The sequence below is a fragment of the Rhipicephalus sanguineus genome, chromosome 6, assembly GCF_013339695.2.
Source record: "Rhipicephalus sanguineus isolate Rsan-2018 chromosome 6, BIME_Rsan_1.4, whole genome shotgun sequence".
NCBI classification, from domain to species: Eukaryota; Metazoa; Arthropoda; class Arachnida; order Ixodida; family Ixodidae; genus Rhipicephalus; species Rhipicephalus sanguineus.
The window spans coordinates 156,577,874-156,601,377 of record NC_051181.1 but is presented as its reverse complement, the minus strand read 5'-3'; the positions used below and the strand labels follow the sequence as shown (position 1 = coordinate 156,601,377).

At 44.8% G+C, this 23,504-nt stretch overlaps 1 pseudogene; it reads right to left on the bottom strand.

Moving 5' to 3' along the window:
• Window positions 1–18,895: 18,895 nt before the first annotated feature.
• LOC125758890 (uncharacterized protein K02A2.6-like) lies at window positions 18,896–23,174 on the bottom strand (annotated as a pseudogene).
• Window positions 23,175–23,504: the final 330 nt, after the last annotated feature.

Below are 23,504 nucleotides of genomic sequence, written 5' to 3'. Positions count from 1 at the left end.
CTATGACCGAAAGTTGACGCGCACAATTTTTCATCGAAAAAAGAGAACCTGTTCAGGAAAATAGTTCTTGGCGACGTTTCACTATGACATACAAGGCCACAAATCCGTAACGACTTGACCTTGAAAGCCATTGATCATGGGGTTAGCGTAGTAAACTTTGTACTAAGTTGTTTCGTATTTTATTAAATTAGTTTTCTGGTACTGTTGACATGCATTTCCTTACACAAGCACCTACGAAAGCAGCCTACGCCCGTGGCTCTCATGTTCTTCACACAAAGGTTTTCCTACGTGGGTGTTCTCTGAGGCTTCGTCAGTGTGTGCTGGTATATTTAAAGAGGCGCGCACCGCGGAAGCGTGTATACCAAGGAGCCAGCGAGGAAGCAGGGAGACGAAACGAAAGAGACGGTCTGCCATCGAGACGTCGTTCCAGCAACGTCTGGCCATCGCGCAAAGCTAGCGAGCCCTTTGTCAACACTCTGCTCGGCAAACAGTACGCCCATGCACGTCTACGACACAAGTGAACGAAGCCGCCACTTGTCCTCCACTCGAGTATGGAGGATCTTTTCGCTGCCAACTAGCATAGCACTTGTTTCCCCAGCCTTTGTTTGTATCTTTACTCGTGTTCCAGCTCTTCTGCGCTCAGATATTTCTTCTCGTAATGAGAAAACACAACCGGTCATTCGTGGTGATGCTTGAATGCCTCTCAGGTGCTCCTTTAGGCCCGCGGATACCCGAGGTGTTTGTAGTTTTGAGTGTGCTAGGAAAGTGAAATGAAAGAAACATTGGGCGATGCGGAAATCCAGTGACAATTGCCTATATAGAAGTAAAAAAAAAAGAGAAGGGGGGGGGGGGGCTCTGTTCTTGAAGACAATTCAGACAAAAGCCTGTGGCCTATCGGTGACGCGGACTTTTGTTTCTCCCGTTTAAATTCTGTTTACTGCGGCAGCAACGATGCGCTTATAACCATATTGGCTGCGTCCATACGCCAGGCGACAGCCAGTCCTCGTCACTTCTTGTATGTGGCTAGCTCTACATACGGAGCTTCGAGTGCCTAATAGGTCGACGAAAAACACTTTTCCAACCACCACCTTTATCACTGGAAATTCAAGTGCAACCTTTAAAGATAGTTCAGGGCCCGTCACTCTATAGCCATTGTGATATCGCCCGCCTATAAAGCTTCGGATTAATTTCTTCGGAGTTTCGTGCAACACATGTCCTGATATTTTAAGTGTGATGGTTTCTATTCGCCAATTTCGGAGTCCCCAACAGGCAACAATGCAACGGATGAAGTCGGTGCACTTTTCACGAACCGCTAAAGACTTGTTCCATGTTGCCGTTGGGTAGATTAAAAGGAGCTGCAGAATTCGAGCTAAAACTAACGAAATGTAGCCATGCGAATTAATTTTATCTTCATATTTGTAGCCAAATCAACAAAAGCAGATTTACGAATAGAGGTTTTAGTATTGAACATTTAATGTTGTCGTTTTAAATAAGAAGAAACATAGAAATAAGAGCACAGTATCTTTGCATCTTCTCGGTTTCCAAGCCATATCTCGGCCATACCTAAGTGCACTGAATACACAGTTATAAATTTACAGAAAAGTGTTATTAGCGGTGATACCTTCAAATAAGAATAACGATATTGTCTGACATCCGCATTAACCAGGCCCCTGGCCATTATTACGAAGATTTTGTAAAAACGTTTCTTTAAAACTTTGGTCGTCCAACCTTCTGATGTCATACATGTTTCAATATTTGTTGCTGCTTAAATAATCGGTAACCATGGCGACCAGGGTTCAGTGGCTTCATGCGAAGAGGAATAAGCCATGACTTAAGGTAGAAAGGAAAGAACTGCAGTAATCAATAAAGAAGGCTTCAGTGGCCCGCTAAAGTTATTTTCATACCAAAGCCACTTGTTAGGAAACGCGGGCCAAGCCCGAGCGAAGCTATCATGCTGCTCATTAGCGGAGCTCATTAGGGCGAAGTATCATTTATGAGCACATAAGTTTGGGAGATGGAGGCTCAAAGCCGACGCAAAAGTTAGATGGTTCATAATGTCATTGGGCGTAGCGCTTCAAAGAAATGGTTCATTTGCTTCGTATATGACGTTAACTGTCGTCTCTTTGTTGACTCTTCGATGCCTCAAGTAATTAAATACCTTTGCGAAGTTTTTTAGTAATTACGTCAATTCATGTAGTTGTTACTTACTCTAAGAAGAAAGAAAAAGTAACCCCATCGACTGGTCAATAAACCCTAAGTTTGTCAAGCAAACTATCCAACTGAAGGAATTTTCTTTTGATTGACAGCTCATTGAGGGCATACAAGACGCAGAAGACTGATAAGCGGTGACCATCACCCAGGGAAAATTTTAAAAAAGTTGACGCGAGTGCCTGATACAACTTTTTTACTTTAATTGACTTTTTGATTGCCATCGAATATTTTACCAATGTTAAAGCAATTCGGGTGTAATTCTATGTAATTGGCCTCGCTGAAGCTCTCCGTGGGGCGCTGCATGCGACCAGTCTGAACTAGGAGAAGTTTGCCTTCACGCAGTTTCTCGGTGAAGTTTACTGAATCTCTCGTTCCGTAAAGTGAACGATAGTGCATGTTATGATATACTCAAGTAGCCTTTTGATAATTCCCTGGCGTAGCTACAGAAAATGCAAGGCTGCTTTTAAGTTCAGTTTTCTATACTCGTAAAAACGGCTGCTTAAGCGTAGTTAATAAATATGATTCATTGTCGCCATATGAATCGTGGTGTGTTGAAGAGATAACATTTTAGATGTCTTGATAACCATTCTTGTGCGCACCCAGAGCATTCCGAAAATATTACTTAAGCGGGAACGATCAGCTGTTGAGAAACAGATTTATAACATGAAGCGTGTTTAACATCATCTTCAGTTTTTTACATGTACTAAATTATTAAAAGATGTCAAATAGTCGATCCTCACGCTGCATCTTATAATTATTCTGGGCGCATTTGGTCTTCATGTTTGATAAGTGTTTTCGTATGTGGTGGCTGCACAAAAGACCAGCGCGACTGCTTCACTACAGATCCTTGGCATCTGGAAGTTCTCTTATTTCTCACGACGCAAACATCAAGAGCAGAGTGCATGTTAATATAGGACACGAAGCCTGCGTAGTTATGTTGCAGGAGCGCGTGTTTTGGTGTAAGCATAAGCTGCTGATTGATCTAGGGCACAGAAACCATTGATAGCCCCAGCATGACGCAGAAGGTCGTCGCCGCAGAGCTGAAGGACGGGAAAGACGACAGCGCCACTTGATTTATTACGTATTGCAGTACAAGAGTTTGATGGCGGCTCGATCACACTGCGATGTTTCGGCATATAGGACAGCGCAGTGCTGAAGCACTGTTTACCTTTCTGTCATTTCGGCGCATAATAAGTGGCACTAAAATAATGGCCTCGCCGACGGACGCCATTCTTGTATCGCTGTTGTAGCACTGGGTGAGCATTAAAGACTCAGTTAATCACGAGGCGTTGCTATAGGCAACAAGCTGTGCATGTTTTATCTCGATTCGCATGTGGGCTTACGGTATACTGCAGAACTATGGTGAGGCACATAATTTAAATGTCCCTGCTAGGGATGCCCCTTAGCGAAACCCGGCCATATGTCACGCACACAGCGACAGCGTCGATGACCCTGTTTCGCGATGGCCTGTCTCGCGTACGTAGGGCACATGACTCCTCCTCCGGCATCTTGGTCTCCGACGTGCGTCTTCATAAGCTGATGTGTCTGAGCCTTCGTCATATGACCCGAGCTCACAAATCTTGTCACTTAGCCCTGGTATTACACACTTAATATATAGTACTCTCGTATTTCGAGAAGAAAATTGTGGTCAGATGACTAACAGCAGCTGACGACGGGAAGGGCCTAATCTCACAAGCCATTCACCAAACACCCTGCTCCCGAGAAATGATATAGAGGTTCATAAACATGACCACTAATGAAAAAAGAAATGGGGCGTCTTTCTCGGAAATTGTTGCTTGAAGTCGGATTTGCGATGATTGCCAGCGAGTTATATTAAAGGCGGTGAAGGATACAATTAAGAAGTGCAAAGCTTTGACGGTGGTTGTATGAACAATACGCGGGGCTTACTGAGATATTTAATGATATTTAAGGGCAACCGCGTTTCACCTGTTGTGGAAAACGTGAAGCACAAGCTTCTCAGAATTAACTATACATATTAAAGGTGAAAGAACAGAGATAAAAAAGTCAGGCCACCTAAAAGTTAGAAACAGTGCATCTTGTTTTTGTTATTTTATATTCCATGACAACATTGAACTTTCTCAGCAGGTAAACGCATGCAGGCAGCGTGTGTATGGAGAAATAAAACGGAACAGAGCGTCGTTCATTGTATAAGCGGTCGCGTTCAGCTTAATTCTTACGAAACGCTGCAAGGTAAAATGCGTTAATCTATATTGTTCTTGTAATTTCCTTGCTAACGAGATAAACACGCATGAAAAAACAAACAAGCCTCGGTCACCTTATGTAACGCAGCCTTTGGAAAGGTTATTAACATTGACCATATTTTGGTGAAAGTCTCAACTTAGCTTACTCTATAGGCATGTTTATTCAACGTGCCAACGTTGTCACAGACGTCAATGCACAGACGCACAGTAGAGAGAGTGCGTTTCTCACAGCCAAGACAGAGAGAAATGAAAATGACAGCCAAACAATATATACTCTGCGTTTTTTAGCAGTCGATATTGACGAATTGCCGTTGCGGTATTGTATTTCTTGTTTAAACTAACCAATATTTATGTGCCTACCTGGAATGGCAATTCCTTCGCGAAAAAACGCTATTTTTCATTTTCATCAAATCTGGAGCGCTAGGAAGGCTCCGCGACCATTTCAACCTCACCCGCTTTTCCAAAATTCATCACCTCACTCAAGTTCGGGGAGTGGAAGGAAAAGCACAATACGTAACTCTGATGGCCGTAGAAAAACATGTATAAACGAGACGCAACAAATGAAATCCCAGTGGGTGACGGGCCTTTAAGGGGAATAGTTTTTTGCAGAATTGAGCCTTGGAGTTTCGTGTGTTCGGTCAGTTTCCCAACCGAATACGCACTCTCGGCGAAGGATTTAGGAGAAGCTTTATCGCAGCTTTGTCTTTTGCTTATTTTAAAGGGATGAATAAATTGAAACAAGCTCTCTACTTACACAGACGAACGACTTCTGATTGTATTTCAGGAAGCCGTTTGTCGATCACGACCTCAGTGGTTTAGCCGGCTCAACGCTACAGATCTGGTTAGCGCGAAATTTGGAAACACGAGGCTGTAAACAATATAAAAGGCATTTAAACTGCATTAAAAGCATAGCGTACGAGCCAAAAATTCAAGCACTGGGGAGTTTTTAAACGACAAGAAATTTCTTTCAAATTATTCTACTGGAGGTTTTCGTTTTATTCGAGCACCTTCAGTTCGCAGTACAATTACGAATGTAAAATTACGAATTACGAATTACGAATGTAAAAGAGTGATGTCGAACTCTGGCTTTCTGTTCGAAGTCACTGTGCATAGTTTAATACGACGCCGGAAAAGGGCAATTTCGGAAACAGCTTCGGTTTTTACTTCGCAGAATAAGAGTACGTTTCCTTAGCGAATGTTGTTGCGCAAATGGTGGAGACAGTCTCGTGGCGGGGTTAAGGAACGCTTGCCAGATGTCTGCTCTATTGTGAGCAGTCTCGATCGCGAGGAACGCATCGCTTCTTTATCTAGACACAGTACAAGCGTCTGCAAACATCGGGGAATAGACAAATAGGAGTTACGTGATAGATTCCCTTTGGGTGGGTCAAATAGCAGAATATTACTCAGACAAGGCCTTCGTCTAGTCTGTATTAACTTTAGTCTGTATAACTTTTGTCTGTATTAAACAGGAATGTACGCAGAATGTCGGACTGTTTTGCGACGCCTCGTACAACAAAAGCCAAGTGGTGCGCGCTTAGAAAACATAATAATAATAATAATAATAATAATAATAATAATAATAATAATAATAATAATAATAATAATAATAATAATAATAATAATAATAATAATAATAATCTGGGGTTTAACGTCCCAAAACCAAGACATGATTATGAGAGACGCCGTAGTGGAGGACTCCGGAAATTTCGACCACCTGGGGTTCTTTAACGTGCACCTAAATCTAAGTACACGGGCCTCAGACATTTTCGCCTCCATCGAAAATGCAGCCGCCGCGGCCGGGATTTGATCCCGCGACCTTCGGGTCAGCAGTCGAGTGCCATAACCACTAGACCACCGTGGCGGGGCGCGCTTAGAAAACAGACTATTGCGAGCGTCTTGGAGTAAATGACAAAAATGACTTCCGAGATTCCGTTTACCTTTGATGAAGAAAGATGCAACTGTATAAACATAGCGTGGCAAATGCATCGGACAGTGTGCAGGCTGCAGGCTTGAGCTAACGGAAAAGAGTGGCCTCAAGCAGCCGTGGCTTTCAATCAATAACGACGTCTTCCTGGGAGCGAAGGAAGAATGCTCAGTATGAGTTGCCCAAAACAAAAATAAAGAAAACTCTGAAGCTTAGTCCTCACTGGTCACTGATTGTTAGATCTTGAGGCGTAGTCTCCGACACTGCACAACAGCCTCATAGAGAGAGAGAGAGAGAGAGAAATGTGACGTGGAAAGGCAGGGAGGTTAACCAGAAAACAAATATCTGGTTTGCTACCCTGCACTGGGGAAGGGGTGAGGGGAGACAGAATTGTAACTGCCTCAGAGTGACAACAGTAGTTTGTACGACTGCCTCATAGCGACAACACGGGCATAAGCAGGCATCAGAAACAATCATATGTGTATGCAGGGGGGAGTTAAGGGAACAAACTTGTAACAGGTCATGCATTGAGCTACATCAAAGTGAAGAAGGAAATATATTTTCGTGTACTGCTTCCGTTCTTCCATGGGCGAGAATGCGTTGTATCCCTATTTTTAAAGCAAACTTGTCCGCAAGCCTAAACGTAGTGAACACCTGTATCTATTTCGGGTAGTGAAAATCAAAACGGGGTTGTCGCGGCGTTATTGTCCAAAATTAGATTCAGTACGGCACGCTTTTTTAGACATCAATGTAATTGGACGTGCTCGTTTCGTTCCTATATTCCTAGTTGGGAAGTGGCCGTTTGCAGAGTTTTATTAGGTGCCGAATGAACCTAAAATGAGCTCCTGCCTTTCAATTTACGCATTGTGTTTCAGTGACAACACGCAATCTAATACACAGGTTTACTAACCGGCGATGTCTTCCATGTGTGGAGCAGTTAACTTTTTCGTTCACACGTGATTAGCACTAACTTGCAAGTTAATAGCGATGCGACCTAAAATACACAGACCCTTCAGATCATCTTTCTTCTTCCATGGATGATGTATGATATTTTTTTCCGGCAGATGGAGAACAAAGCAATGAAGGAAGCGCCCCAACGCCATACAGCCCAACAGGCCTGTAGCTCGAAATTGTTCTCAGATGTATGCAAACTGAAATGCTTATTCATGTCCCTGGATTTTAAATAAAGAAAATATTTCAGTCCTGGTTAGCGCAAAACATGATAACTAGTCATCCAGAAGACGGTCGATTCTTCAGAAGCAAAAACTTCATTACATCCGACTTCGAAGAAACGGGAATTCCTTTACTTGCGCTTCAGCCTGCATAGAGTAAGCCTTGTGTACTGCAGGTTCTGCTTTGTCGGTGCCCTGTTGCTACGACGAGTATTTGCGAGTCTGTTGCAATCAGAACGCGGAAGTGCGGTCATTTATATGTAAGAGATTGCTGTAATTTGTCACAAACGTAAGGAAGCGCTCCCACCCTGGCAACATAATAATTGTATATACAGAACTCGTAGTGGGTTCGTAAGCAGTCACATCACAGGCGTTCGAGTAACGGTGCTGCCAGAAATAATTCGAGGTAAACAGCGCTGACTGAGCACACATGCAACGTTTTACGAAGACATTCAGGGTGCACAAACTAGAAAGAACCATAGAGATCAATGTACTTTTTATAGGTACGCGCAGTGCAACAACAGCAACGAATGACATTGACATAGTGCAGTACTTGTTTCCTGGTATATGTTATGAACTGCATGCCTTTTAGCGGTTACTTTCTAAAAAAAAGGAAGTTACGGCCATGTAACGATAGTACAAATATGGTAACATGTGTTCAGGAATTTCTTCCACTACAGCCGGCACCTTCGCGCAGAATTTGCACACACACGACTATACAGTGTGTCACTTTAGAAGCGTTAAGTGTATCCTTTGAAAAACTCGGCGACTTGTTCTGTAATGTTTTGTTATTTTTTTTTGCTTGTACGTACGCACTGAGAAGCCTGAAAAAAACATAAGGTTAATAAGAAGTCAACAGAACCACTGAAGGTACTGTTATAAAACGACATTAGCGCTTTTAGATTTTCACGAGGGCTTTGCAGGGAAGTTTTCGTCTTCAATATTATTTGCGTGAATCCCTAATCATCGTGACCAAGAATGAATCATTGACCAGGCTGAAAATGTTTAGAAGAATCTGTTCTTGGACGACAATGCAGAAATGGTTAGTTTTTACTTATTTTATTTGGCACTACATTAATAATGCTATGAAAATTGAGTTTGTTTTGACTTCCTTTCTACATCAACTGATCTATTAAGCGCTTAATCGCCATCATGATCACCTTTGGTGATTCCAATCTAATACCACTTCGCTATTAGCATGGCGACTGTAATCGACACGTTTATGTAGAGCTCTCTTAAACCAATGCCCTATTTTTTGCTTTTGGCAAATGTATTGCTTCCTATGTAAACCCCTTGTCGATAACACTACGGGGATGCAATCTGGATTATTCGAACATCGGTAAAGCTCCTTCCTGTGTTTCTATTCTCAAACTGTGCTTCACACGCACACGCAAACTCAAAAAGATGAGTTCACGACGTCGCTATCCTTCCGTACTGAATAACTTCCTTATTTTACGTTAAGTGGGCGTACTCTAGAATATGTAGATGAGCCGATATGAATTCACTACAAGGAAAGTGCCTGTTCTTGACAACTTTATCGCATAGTGTCGTACTTCCTCGTCGGTACACGCCGGGACTTTCGCGCACATTTCATTGCTCTTTGCCTTTTTCTCGCAAAACTAAACAGTTCAGTGCTTCTTGGACTGTCGCGTAGTGACAGTTTGCAAGTGAAGATGAAGTGCAGAAGAAAATTTTATCGAATATAAATTTTGCCGTGTGTATGGCACGTGCGTCGTCAATTGTTTGCATGCAGTGTTAACACAGCGACGGCATTAGCCGCTAAGTTTACCGACATATTGAACGAGCCCTCGTGCCGTTCCTGAAGGCAACATAATTTAGTGATCGCCTTTACATATGCTGAACTGTACATGCCTGAATTGTACACACTCATGTTTTCTCTTTTTACCAAGCTGTTTAAGCTATCGGCAACTTGTGCTCCTTCGTGCGAAACTCCACAGGTGGGTATGCGCCACAGGAATTGGGAAAGCACCAGTACCGGGTATAGCAGGAACGAGCGTTAAACGAAAACTCGGCTCGGCGAAGTGGAGCACGTGAAACACGTGAAAGTGAGAGAGGAAGAAAGAAAGCGATAGAAAGAAAGAGAAAGAGAAAAAGAAAGAGAAATCAAGGCGATTAAGACATAAAGAGATAGAAATAGAGAGACATAGGAAGGGATAGAAAGAGATAGAAAAAAACAGACACGAAAGAGAGAGAGCAAGACAGAAAGAGAAAGAAATATAGTTCAACGCAATGCGTTGACGGGCTAGCTGGTATGAATTCGTAGTGCTTACTTATAGCAAAAACGACACCACAAGCCAGAAGAGACGACAAAGCACTTTGTCCCGTCTTCTGTCTTGTGGTGTCGTTCTTGCGGTAAATAAGCACTATGGAAAGAGAGAGAAAGGTACAGAGAGAGAGAGAAAGAAAAGGAGAAATGTGAAACAAAGATAGAAAGAGCGTGAGAGAGAAGGAAATAGATAGAGAGGGAAAGAAAGAACTAGAAAGAAACAGGTACAAAAGAGAGACACAAGAAACAGAGAGAAAGAGAAAGAAAGAGAAGAGAAGAAAGATAAAAAATAAAGAGAAACAAGGCCACCCAGCTCCGCTCTTCCTTCAGGTTTGGCACCGCTAGTGCGAAGTTGCCATTATTTTTTTTCTCTCTCTTTTGCCCCCTCACTCCCTTCCCTACGTGTAGGGTAGCAAACTGGACATAATCTAGTCAACCTCCCTGCCTTTCCTCTATTTCCCCTCTCTCTTTTTTTTTTTGAACGAGGCCTGTGTTTATTAATGTACGAGCTGGTTAACAGCTTTGGCTCCAGGCGCACCGTTAGGATTACTCCTTGTCGATATTTTTATCTGCACTGTAAGTCAAGCTTGCAAAAGTTTTAGATATAACACTGTTTCAGCCGGTAATGAGGAAAGCTATGTGTCGTGACCAGAGAATACATCTCATCACATCGCACTTTATGTGGTCAATGTTAGCGATCGTAAATTACCAGCACAAACACTTTCTGAACAAAGCAATCTTCTTCTAATGCTTCATTGTGCTGCAGGCAGAGCACGCTCTACAGGCACGTAAAAATAAGCAGCTTAAGCTTGCAGTATAAATGACTTCGTTGGTTGTTCATAAAAATCCATTCTATTTCAAGCCCATTGTTATGTACATGATGCCTATTTTCGTTTTATTTTGCAGAATTGAGTCGATGACACCTTGTGAGAGCTCGATGCATTCAATATACGTTTGAAGCCTGCCGCACCCACTGAAAGAGAAATTAGGGATATTTGCTTTCGAATGCATCAATTTGTGTGTGCGTATGTGGACGCGTGGAAAGGTAGCACGATGGAGGGTTTCGTAATACTTAAACCCGATAATCCCTGGGGTCGTTTCAGAGTGCTGCGGTGCTTCGTTAACGAATCTTTTAGTATGTTGAATTAAGCATGTAACGTTAATCAAGTGTAGCGAAGGTGAAATACGGCGTGTCAGATTTGGCGCGAAATCTCCTCGGCTTACCGTTATACTAAGATCTAAAGCCACTGTTTCCTCCGTTGTGCTTGAGCCGCCCACGAGTTAACCTAACGCTTCCTAACGAAGTGCGGATGAAGTCAGACCTACCGACACATGCACTAACACAATTGAACCTACTCCTATTCCACGAAAACTACAGTAACCACGTGCACATCTATACGGATGACTCGACTACGTCGTCCAGTTCTGGTGGTGCAGTTGTTATACCATCACGAGGGGTAACTCTGCGTCTTAAGACTTCACATGCGACGACGTCTGAGGTGACAGAACTCGCGGCTCTGTGCAGTGCACAAGAATTCATTGATTCTGATAGACCAAGTAAATGGGCTGTGTTTTCTGACTCAAAACCGGCATTACAGAGCCTGCGGTCAGTTCTCCGACGCAGATGTCACGAACAGTTGACGTATGAAACCGTCAACTTCCCCACCACATAATAAAAAAAGGCCACGATATTGACTTTCAGGGGTTACCTGGCCATTGTGGTACCAGTGGAAATTATTTCGCAGGTAACACTGCTCGCGCATCGCATCAGGAAAGAACCATCGTTCCAAGTTCGCTTTCAAGGGCGGACGCTACGAGGCAGATTCGACAACTGGCCCGCAGTCTCACACTGACGGTGTGGAACATAGGGCATACATAGGGCATACAACATAGGGCATACAACATAGGGCATACCACACTGCTTCACTGAACCCTTCAATACAACAGCGACCTTCACCGACGCGAAGCTTCGCTTCTCTATCGCCTTTGGTTGGGAGTTGCTTTCACGAAGGCGTATAGAACGTTAATCGGAATGACGGACAGTGGCATGCGATATTTGCGGCATCGAAGAAAACGTCGAACAGTTGCTATGCCACTATCCTCGTTTTTCCTCGGAGAGATAAGTACTTCCCAAAGCACTGCGGCGACTGCATGATTGGCCACTTTCCGTGCAGGTGCTACTACAGCACCGTCCACATCTCTCGGCGGCCCACAAGGCAGTGAAAGCACTATTGTGCTTTTTGAGGACTACGGGCTTGTGCGAACAACTCTGACTTGTGGTGACATCCCGCACGCTGCAGTGAATTCATTGCTTCTCTTTTTTTTTCTTCCCTCCGCTCTCTCTCTCATCTCTCTGCTTCCCTTCCCCAATCCCCCAGTGTAGGGTAGCCAACCGGATTCGTTAACCTCCCTGGCTTCTCCCTTTCTGTTTTCTTCCTTCTCTTTAGTTGCCCGTTTAACTAGCTAGATTGACTAATCCTGATCATCCTCGAAACCTTTAGAAAGTTATGTTATGCGTCTCTTGTGCTGCGTCTCGTGATTTCGGGACGTTAAACCCGATCAATTATTATTATTATTGTGCTGCGTCGCATTTGTTGACTCCTAGCTAACTTTTTAGAGACACTGCTTGCATTTTTTTCTGCCAGTTTAAAAGCTAAATTCTAAGAATTTACACACTTTCTTCTTAATATGAAAAAAAAATGAATATTTATTTTGGTAAGCATATTTTCAGAAGAAAAGGATTTACATAGCGGTAATAGTCATACTATCATCAACGGAATTAGCACAACACAACTGTGTCTTTTACTTGGGTCGGCGTTTTTGTTATATTGCACCATCATCATCATTATCATACTGCATGTTCAATCTACTGAAATGCCTAATGTCAACAGATCCGCGCGACCGCCTATAGACTTGGTGTGCTCCTCCAAGTGTGTGCGTGATTCTGTTCCTCTTTTCGCCCCTTCATCCCTTCTCCCAATGCAGGGTAGCAAAGCGGACGTGCGTCTGGTTAACCTCCCTTAATTTCCTGGCTTTTTTCTATCTCTCTCTCATCTGTATGGAGTTTACCGTACAGTCGGCAGAGCAATCTACAAAAAACTCGCATGGGACGTTGATGCATGGCAAATGTACCAATGAAGGCTTGGCGACCACCTTGTTTGCAGCCGTCTGACGGTAACCAAGAAAGCCGCTGATAAATGTGCTGTCGTTAACTAAACATGACGCTACCACAGAATTGGTGCGTTTAGGAGCATGTGAAGGTCTTCTATTTTCATCTTCGTGGGCCGCGCCCCAACGCACTAATGTACTGATCCGTGGCAAGCGTCGAGAAGCGAACCGTGCGGCTCTAATGACGTCATTATTCTTTGCGCCTTTCTGAAAGGAGGCTTAGCGCAGCACAATGGGGACGGCGAGAAAGGACAGACGCAGAAGGGAAATAAAATCAAGAAAGAGACAGGCCGCGTAAAAAAAAAAAAAAAGAACAGACGCGCCTTATTTCGCTACCAGTGTTTAGGTCACCTGCCAATGAAAGCACGAGTAATCATCGGCACCCAGCCTCTGATGGCGACCTCCGGAGGTATAGCAACCGCTTCAGCAATGGCGTGCAGGGAAGGCAAACCAGAAACCAGAAAAGCCAGCGCTTGCTTGGCTATAACTACACGCAATACTATCAGACTGCAGGCACAGTCATGGATAACCATACACGCAATGGAGAACTATACGAACGATTTCTATTTGCAGAGGTGTACGGTGTTCCGAGATCTGGAGACAGCGTAGCGAATTACGATAGGACACTATCTTGTAATATATATGTCGAGATGTTTCATGATCGTTTGTCGTAGTCGGTGTAGCACCGAGGAATTATTTGATTGTTCAATCAAGCACCATTCGTACGCGTGCTTATATCAATTGAGCTATTCATTGCGCCTGCCAAGTAGTACTTCAAGAGCGAGTCCACAATATTAAATATCTCTTATTGGAAGTAGGATGTGCTCTCATATACGTTTTGAAATCCAGTTTATTCGTAAAACAATAAGTAAAATGCTTTTATGTGTCGTATGAACATGTTAAAACCTTTTACTGACTCAGGGGCTAAATGAGGTCTTCTAAATGAAAGTAGAAAGGCTGAGCAGCAGCTACTGTGCGTGTTTAAGAAATGACGCCAGTTTACCGCCTGAAGGATCCAACTCGGTACCCTGCGGTGTTGATTAACAAGTAAGCGCTTGTCGTGAACACGAGCGCACGTGCGCAGTGACAAATTTTATGAACGTGCTCAATCTTGCTCTGAAGACAACTGAAATTACAAAAAAAAGACAGGTGCAGATATGTCCGGTGCAGAAAATAATCTGATGTTTTTGTGAGTGAACCAAGGCTAATGTTTATCTGACAAAGCATATTTTATGGGTTATACTGCATTATTAGTAAGACCAAATTTTGAATCTTTGGACAATAGTGTGAAAAAATGATGATGTAAGGCCTTTAGCTGGGCTAGGTTACCTAAATAATAAAGCAACAACTTAGGACTACAATTTTAGCACATTCGAGTAACATTTTACAGTTTATTGGCTACATTTCTGGCCGCCAAAGCGTGAAACTTTGGCGATTTAGCACCGCATTAAGAGGTTGTAATAGGTTGCCTCTTTCATCGGCGCAGCACGATATATATATATATATATATATATATATATATATATATATATATATATATATATATATATATATTTTTTTTTTTTTTTTTTTTTGGCGCAGCGGGAAGCAATAAATATTCGAGCTTTCCTTGGCGCTCGAGGTTGCTGTCTAAAAGGGGCGCTAAAGTATACGCATGAGTTATGCCTAGGTATGCCTACAAGTTTCGTAGGACTTAATGACCTTTATTGTTTAGCAATAATCGCCACCGCCTCTTCATATTCCAACTTCTCACAACCAGATTTTGATGCCCTATGCTGTATTACTGATTAAATGTATGTTTTATTCACAGGCATCCATTAGTGAGTGGTGTTGCCACAATGTTCAGAGTTTTGTTCATTGGATCCGGGTCATTTGCTCGGCCAAGGACGAGCGTGTTCTCTCTTTCGCCATCTTTTTGTCATCACGCTGTGACCTTAATGACCCCCTTGCCTACAGCAGTTCAGCGATGATTCAAAGCGACGAATGAGTTCTAGAGAGTCAGTCCAGAGCGATAGGCGGAGTCGTTGTGGTATTTCGAACTTTCACAGATGAAGGAACCTGCAGTGGTCAAACGCAAACTTTCAAGAGGATATCTTATTATAAAAAGCCATAATCGACTACGTGTAATAAGGTCAACATTAATATATATTCTACACAATAGAACTGTAAAAGTCCTAAAAATCAATTATTCAATTCTGGCCTCACGTTTAAAATGCGCGTTTTCTTACTATGATACGTTTTATTGAAAAGACGTCATCATCTCTTTTGCAGCAGTCTTTTCAGGCTAGAAAAAGCTACGTGAAAAGAAAATTGCACTCGTGTGCCTATTGAATAGGCTCTATGATTTCTTTTCAGTTTCCATTTGCAGAACACTTTTATCCCGTTTTATGCGCAGGAATTACGAACGAGAAAAAAAGAAAACACTATGCACTGTGATTTTCGCGCCTTCTGAACTTTCTCGCCAGCGCTATATGGTCTGTCAATATATGAAACTCGATCGTCCTGGCGTTGTACATTATACGTTTTGCGAACGTGAATGTCATGGAAGGTCATGGAAGGTCATTGTTAAAGGCGAAAGGCCCAACAAACGAACCAACAATGATGACGCAAACTATGCGGCCACGAGTCGTTGACTACTTTAAGAAGCTTCACGGCTATAAAGCATTGGCACGATTTTTAAAGAGAGTCATACGACAGAACGACGTCAATAAATTCTCAGATTGTGAGGAACATTAGTAGGGTACGCATTTGGGCTGGTTTGTTCATGATTACGAGTGAAAAACAGCGCTAAAAAGGCGAGACTCGTGTCCTTTCTTGTCCCGTCTTTTTAGCGCTGTTTTTCACTGGTGAGGAACATGTGGGGAAGTTTTGCGGCAATATTGTAGATTAGTGTGCAAAGGTTTGTACTTAGGAGCAAAACAAAGTATAGACGTTATTCAGGAACAAATATCTTCACAGTTTGCACAGTGTCGGTGGAAGTTTCGCATAAGTTACACTTAGTCACATAAGAATAAACCAGATCATTAAGACCTGGTAACATTTTTTTTTACTCTTAAGGTGCAAGCGAACTAATCACTACCAATTTAATATCTCTGAAAGGGGTAAAATAATGGAAAAGTAGGCACTGAATGCTCAGCAGTTTTGTTTTTCTAACTCCAAAAGAAAAATCTCTGTGATGAACCTAGCGCAGTGTTGTGGCCCCGTGCGGATGAGTGGCTCCTCGGTGTGCGTGTCTGCCCCCATCAGTGGCGACCAGCGAGGGATTAGTTCCAGAGCTTGTCTTGGAAGCGTGCACCTGTTGTTCGTGACCTACATCTGTCAGCACGTGTGAGCGATCTGGCCCTCAACAAGCGGATTCGACACACAGAGCACCTTCTCTCTCTCTCTTTCCGCGCCTGGTTTCCTCCTCTTCTTGGCAGTTCTTTTCAAGCTTGTAAGCCTTGTCTTTGACAACAAATAATGAAATTCAGCTTTGTGTCTTGTCTACATTCCTCTTACTGCAGTGAGAATGCAGGAAATTTTCGGAAGGAAACCACATGACACCTTAACGAGCGAGTGAGGTATTAAACGAGATACAGGGGGAGAGAGAAAGACGATTGGTGACAGGAAAGATTAGCCAGTGGTTCTGGTTGATTGGCTATTTCCCGTAATACGCAACCGTAGTGTGGTTCACGCGCATATCTGTTTACGTACAAAATGTGTTGCATTAGAAAGGAACGTTTAGTTGCAAGTGAGCACTGACATTTATTTCACCTCTCATTCATTGTACTCTGTTTTCTCTCCACGACTTAAGATCATGGCTGTTCAAATGTGATACGGAACGAAGCACAGCCGTTAAGCAAGCCGTTATACTACACGACGACCGTTGATTTGCATAAGACAAAATAAGAAGCCATAAAAGAATGAAGAGGGCTGTTGGCTGGCCCAATGAGATACTTGGTTTTCGCGCACATCTGCGAATTTAAAAAGGCTAAAGGACATCAAGGGGACCCATTTCGGGTCGTTCGAAACACGGTTCCAGTTTCCAGCCTCACACGCGTAGTCCCCTCACGCTGTCGGTCCCCTCGAGGACACTCCCAACATAGTATCGGTCGTGAGAAACGATGCGTCTGCTTCCGACTACACTGGAGAATCGATCACGTTCCGGCCGGCGGTCGTGTTCTCCATTCTGATCGCGAGCGTGTACTTTTAGGGCGGAGAAATGACGCCTCCTGCCAACACGACGTCGTCGTCCACGCTTACACCCTTTGCGTCACGCATTATGATGGACTGTCTATATATGCATGAAATTTACATAAATTGATTCCAAAGTTCCGGAGACCAAATTTAATAATAATTGTGAGGGTTTTACATTCCAAAACCACGATATGATTATGAGGGACGCTGTAGTGGAGGGCTCAAGAGTTTTGAGCACTTGTGGGTCTTTAACGTGCACCTAAATTCAAGTAAATAGACCTTTAGCATTTCGCCTCCATCGAAATGCGGTCGCCGTGCCTGGGCTTTGATCCCGCGACCTTCGAATCAGCAGTCGAGCAATGTAACCGCTAGACCACCGCGGCGGGTTGGAGACTAAGTTTAAAGCAAGCGGAAATGTTAGAATAAATTTTAGTGTACTATGAAGAAATTATTTGAAATTACAACGCGAATAATTATCTAATCATTATACAGTCAGTCATGCTATATTTCTTTAATAAAGCGAATTCGACGACCCGCTCGAATTAGATGCGATACTTATCAGCTGGCAGCAAATTTCTAAAAAGGTAAAAAATAATATTTTAAGCTCTTGCCGAGGCGCCCCACGTCTAACGTCTCGTTAAACACGATAGTGCCTTCATTAAATCGATTTTGTGTAGCAAAATATTTCAACCAGAAGAGATATAAAGAAACTTTACGCAGCATGAATGCTTAGCTTACCATTAGCTCAGTGTCTGTGGTCTCTTTCTTGCCGATAGTGCACAAAATTGCCAAACGTAAGTCGTCTCTCCAAATGATGACGCTCTCTTGCACGTGGTTACGCCGACCTAAAAGTGCTATTAAGAAAAAAAAATAACTTCAGCTCTATTTATAAGCAATAAAAAAAAAACTATTTGTAGAAGTTGAAAAAACTGAGGTCAACTTTTCACAGAGGAATTATCATTGCAGGCTGCCATTTGCATGAGAAGGGCGAACGCATTACTGTAATGTGTATGTACCATTCCATTGCATTTTTATCAGAGCGGGTTGCCAACATAAGCCAAGATTCGCCAACAGTTGTGTAGTGTTTGCGATGGAAAGGCACCGAGCACCTGTGGTGCTCCGAAAAGGAACGACACACACACAGTTCCACACCACGCCCAACTTACCCTCGGCTGTAGCGAGGGTGTTTATATGGATGGATGCTATGAGCGTCCCCTTTAAAACGGGGCGGTGACATGTCTGCCACCAGGCTCGAAGGAAAAAAAAAAAAAAAAAAAAAAAAAGCTTCCTTGTTTCATGTTGGCCTAATACCTTATCTACATTGATTAAATCTATGTTATTATACCAAAAATATAAATTCACGGTCCATCTCTCTGCCTCTTAAGGCAGAATGACCTTATTTTTCCCCCATTATTTATTTTTGTTCTTTATCTCTACTTTTCTGCCACCAATACTCTAACCGTCTCTTACTTATTTCTATCGCGGACGTGTTCAGCTTTCCATTGTTGTCCCTAAAACCCAAGGCTTCATGTAGACTCGTGCCCACACGTATACCTGGGTGAATATCGCCACATTCAATCAGTACATGTTCCATCGTTTCCTTAGTTCCCCCGCAGCATGTACATTGTTCTTCTTCGTTACTAAATATATATCAAATGGCGGCGCCCCCTGGCGCCATACAACAGAACAAAGCATATTACAATATACAACATTTCTCCTCCCCTTAACAAAAGAATTACGCTATGTAGTCTTCCAGGTACTGTGGACGCCGGCGCTCTCGCTGAGGCCGTGCCGATCGGTGTAGTGGTTGATGTCGTGACGTGAGGGACGACGATCGTTGGCGGGACTCTGATGACTCCACGTCTTGCCGAAGCTGCGCATCTTGGGTGTCTCGAGGTACCTGCAGACTTACAGGCGGTGACACAGTGGGTGGCACAGGAGGTGGCAACGAAGGTGGCACACTGTCTGTTTGGGGTATCGGTATCGGATAATCGTACCGTTGTGGTGACTGTGTTGGGGGCTCTTTCAGTGTGCTCTTGGAGAGCTTTGATGCATGCCAGGTAGTGCTGTCATTCAGACGATAAGTGTTACGGGCTACCTTGGAATAAATTACCCTAGGGCGTGAATACTGGGAGGACGCTTTTCCTTGTCCTTTCTGATGCACCCGTACTTGGTCACCAGGTTGAAAGGAATTGTGGTAGGCAGGACGTCTGCGATTAGCATCCTCCTGCATTTTACGCTGATAGCATTCAACACGCTGACGCAGTTCCTGGTACTCGTTATATGGGTTCTCATGAAAACTGTGCGCGGAGAAACCTACAATATGCAAACGCGTTCGCGGTTGGCGACCACGCAGCAAGTAAAAGGGAGACAACTTAGTTGCAGTGTGCGGAATGGTTCGATATATTGCGACGTAGTCGAGAACAGTCCTTTTTAGAGGCCTTTGTTCCTGAAGGGCACACTGAATGAATGAAACCGCTCAACCTGCCCGTTAGATTGAGGGAAATAAAGTGAAGATCTGATGTGCTTGATTCCCTCGGTAGTGAGATACGTTTCGAATTCCACAGAGGTGAACTGGGGGCCATTATCAGTGACGATTTCCTCGGGCAGTCCCTCTCTGGAAAAAACTGAGGTTAAAAAGCCTATTACAGATTGACTGGTTACACATGATGTGAACATCACCTCGGGCCACTTCGAGTAGTAGTCTACCATGACTATGGCGTACCGACAGTCTTGAGGGGCTGAATGAAATGGACCCATTATGTCTACAGCCACCTTCACCCAGGGTCGGGGAGGGTATTCGGTCGGCTCTATGGGCCCCTGTTGACTTTTGGCCGACTTGTCAGCACTGTTGCAAATTTGACAGTCGCTTACACACTGCTCGACATGTTTGCGAAAAGCTGGCCACCAGTATGTGCAGCGAATCAGGTCTTGCACTCTCTCTATGCCGGGGTGTCCGGCATGCGCGAGTGCGAGCGCTTGTTTCTGTAGTTGGCTGGGAAGGACAACTTGGTCCCCTCTCAGTAGGATGCTATCTACCACCGAAAGTTCGCTTCTGACCTCATAGTATGGATGAAGTTCTTTAGGAAGTTGCTTCCTTGCGGGCCAGCTATTTGTCGTATATTCCATGACTTGTCTCAGTGCTGTGTTACAGGTCGTGGCCTGTTGTACTTCAAGCTTGGATATCATGGCCTCAACCTGGGCGACTACTTCCTCCTCAAAAGCAAAGGAGGGTTCAGAAGTGTCAAGGGGGTTGCGAGAGAGGGCATCTGCTACCTTATTCTGCTCGCCTTTGCGGTACTGGACGGTGAATGTGTAGTTGAGAAGACGAGCTGTCCACCTACCTATTCTCAGTGGTTTCCTCCCAGAGCCCTTTTCAGACAAAAAAGTAGCCAGTGCCTGGTGGTCCGTCAAAAGTGTGAACTTTCTTCCCCAGAGGTAGACATGCCACTTTTCGCAAGCCCATAAACAAGCCAAAGCTTCCTTTTCGCCCGTGGAGTACCTGCGTTCAGCTGGAGAAAGAGAACGAGAAGCAAACTGAATAGTTCGAGTGTTTTCTCCATCGGTCTGTTGCAAAACAGCACCAAGCCCGTAATCCGAGGCATCTGTGGACACCACAATAGGAAGAGTTGGGTCAAACAGTGATAAAATGGGCGCATCACGGAGGTACTTTTTACCTGCTGAAAACTATTTTCAGCAGCCACATCCCAGTTGAATGGGACATCTTTACGCAGCAACTGACGAAGTGGCTCCACTACGTGGGCCATGTGTGGCACAAACTTGGAATAATATTCCGTCAACCCAAGAAAAGAGCGCAGTTGGGTCGGATTGGAAGGGCGGCTAAAGGTCTCAACCTGCTGAACGTTCTTCTCAAGGGGGGATATGCCCTGAGCGGAAATCTTGTGTCCGATGAATGACACTTCTTGGACATCAAAGACGCACTTGTCATTTAGCTTTAACCCTGAGGAAGCAATCCGAGTGAGAACTTTTCCCAGATTGTCATCATGTTCCTTTTGCGTGCTACCGAAAACGATGATGTCGTCAATGTAAAATTTGACACCAAAACAGCCCGACAGAATTTGGTGCATGAGTTGTTGAAACGCAGAAGGAGCGGAAGCGAGCCCAAAACACACTCGCTTAAAACGGAAAAGGCCCTCATGCGTTACAAAGGTCGTCAAGTCGCGACTGTCCTCATGTAGTGTTACCTGGTGATAGGCCGAGGCGAGATCTAACTTTGAAAACCATTTAGCACCCTGAAGAGACTGCAGCAGGTCTTCTGCATGAGGCAACGGGAAGCTATCAACAATGATGGCCTGGTTAGGTGCGCGCAGATCCACACACATTCGAATGGCTCCGTTCTGTTTGCGAACAACAACAATGGGAGACACCCATTCTGACGCCGAGACGCGCTCTATGACGTCTTGTCGTAATAAGTTCTCTATTTCCTGTTTGACTGGTTCGCGCAATGTGAGAGGCAGCCGCCTGAGCTTTAAGCGTTGTGGTGAGACTTCAGGACGTATCCTGACCTGATGGGTGACACCATGTACGAGGCCAAGGCCGGGAGTAAACAAGTGTTCAAAATGATTGAATCTGTCTGGTAGGTGGCCCACCGTACCTGATGTGATGTTTTGCGATGTGTTAGATGGCACTCGTGGCAACTCACGGGGAGGCGAGGCCGGTGCGCCCGCAGAAAACTCGGGATTCACTGGAATTGGCTATGTGCTGGTGCCGCAGCATTGAAGGCTGTCGCCTGCAAGAATCATATTAAGTTTGTGGGTTGCATCAATACCAAGAAGGGATCGTCCATTGCTTACAACGTAGAACAGTATCTCAGTAGTGCGATTTCGGAACGTTACCAGAGCTTGAAAACACCCGAGAAGTGGAACGATAGTCCCTGAATAATCTTTCAGTTTTTTAGGTGGAGCTACCAGTCTGCAATCAGAACCTGATGGTTTGATAAAATAACGCGTAAACAATTCTTTAGACAGAATGGAAACTGACGAGCCAGTGTCTACAAATAAGGATAAAGGCTTTCCGTTCACCTCAACATCGGCGTAAAATCCCGGTGTGCGGAGGTCCGGTTGGGTGTCTGACAGGGCCATAGACTCGGCGTGATCCGAACGCCTAGGCCTGGAGGGACCGGAGGCTTGCTGATGCCATGCTGGTGGTGACCGCGCGAAGGGTCTGCTGCGACACACAGTGGCAAAATGTCCCCTCTTGGAACACTGGTAGCAAACCTTGCCGCGCGCGGGGCAGTTCTGAGTAGGAGCATGCTGATAGCCACAGTTGGGGCAGCCAGTTGCAGACTGGGGTGGCCGGTTGTAATGCTGACACGTCGACGAAGGTGCAGCGAGTTGCCAAGGGCGAGGCTCGGTAGAAGGTGTGACAACCCGCGGCAAAGGACGGCGCTGCGCCGAACTTTGATGTGGCGCTGTGTTTAGCTGTACAAGCACTTCAGGCTTGTATTCTTTGAAGCGACGCTGGACGCGGTCGGCATCGTTGATGATCTTCACGGCCTTCTCAAACGTAAGCGTGGCCTCCTCGACAAGCAACCGTTCCCGTAGTCGCGTAGAAGTCAATCCAATGAGTAATTGTTCGAGCAGCATCTGGTCCTTCAGTTCACCGAAGTCGCACTGGTTAGCTGTATCTTGCAATTCGAAGAGAAAATCCTGGGGTGGAGACTCGCCTTGCGTGAGGTTCCGAAACGAGAGTCTGGCTGTGGCTACTGCCTCTGGAGGGCTGAACTTGGCCGTTAGCGTTTGCACCAATGAGGAGTAGGCGTCTTTGGTTGATCCCGGCGTTTCCGATGCCGCGGCGAGTGCAACCCGTGCCTGCCTCTGACCTTCGGCTCCAAGCAGTGTTTTCAGCAGTGCGGCTTTGCGTTCCGCGGAAAAACTTTCGCCGCCAGCGGCAAGCAAATAAGTTTCAAAATCTTCAAGCCACCGCGTCCACGGTACTGTTGGTGTTCCCGGATGGTTCCAAAACCCGGGCGGCTTTCCTATCAAGTCGGCCATGTCGCAGCTGTGTGGCGTTACGTTATCACCTGGCGTTTCGCTGACCTTCCTGGGGGCGGTGGCTCGCTATCTGCGGCGCGATAAGCGGCGATGCGCTACGAGCGAGGGCTGCCGAAGAGCGAGGGCGCGATGCAAGCGGACCGAAAGGGTATCGCCGCATCTGGTGTTGCCGATGATTTGCTTCATGGCTGCTGGTTGCCGTTGGCGAGCGGCGGAGGGTGGAAGGCTTTCAAAACGCATGTCGACTGCGCCATTGTAGTGTTTGCGATGGAAAGGCACCGAGCACCTGTGGTGCTCCGAAAAGGAACGACACACACACAGTTCCACACC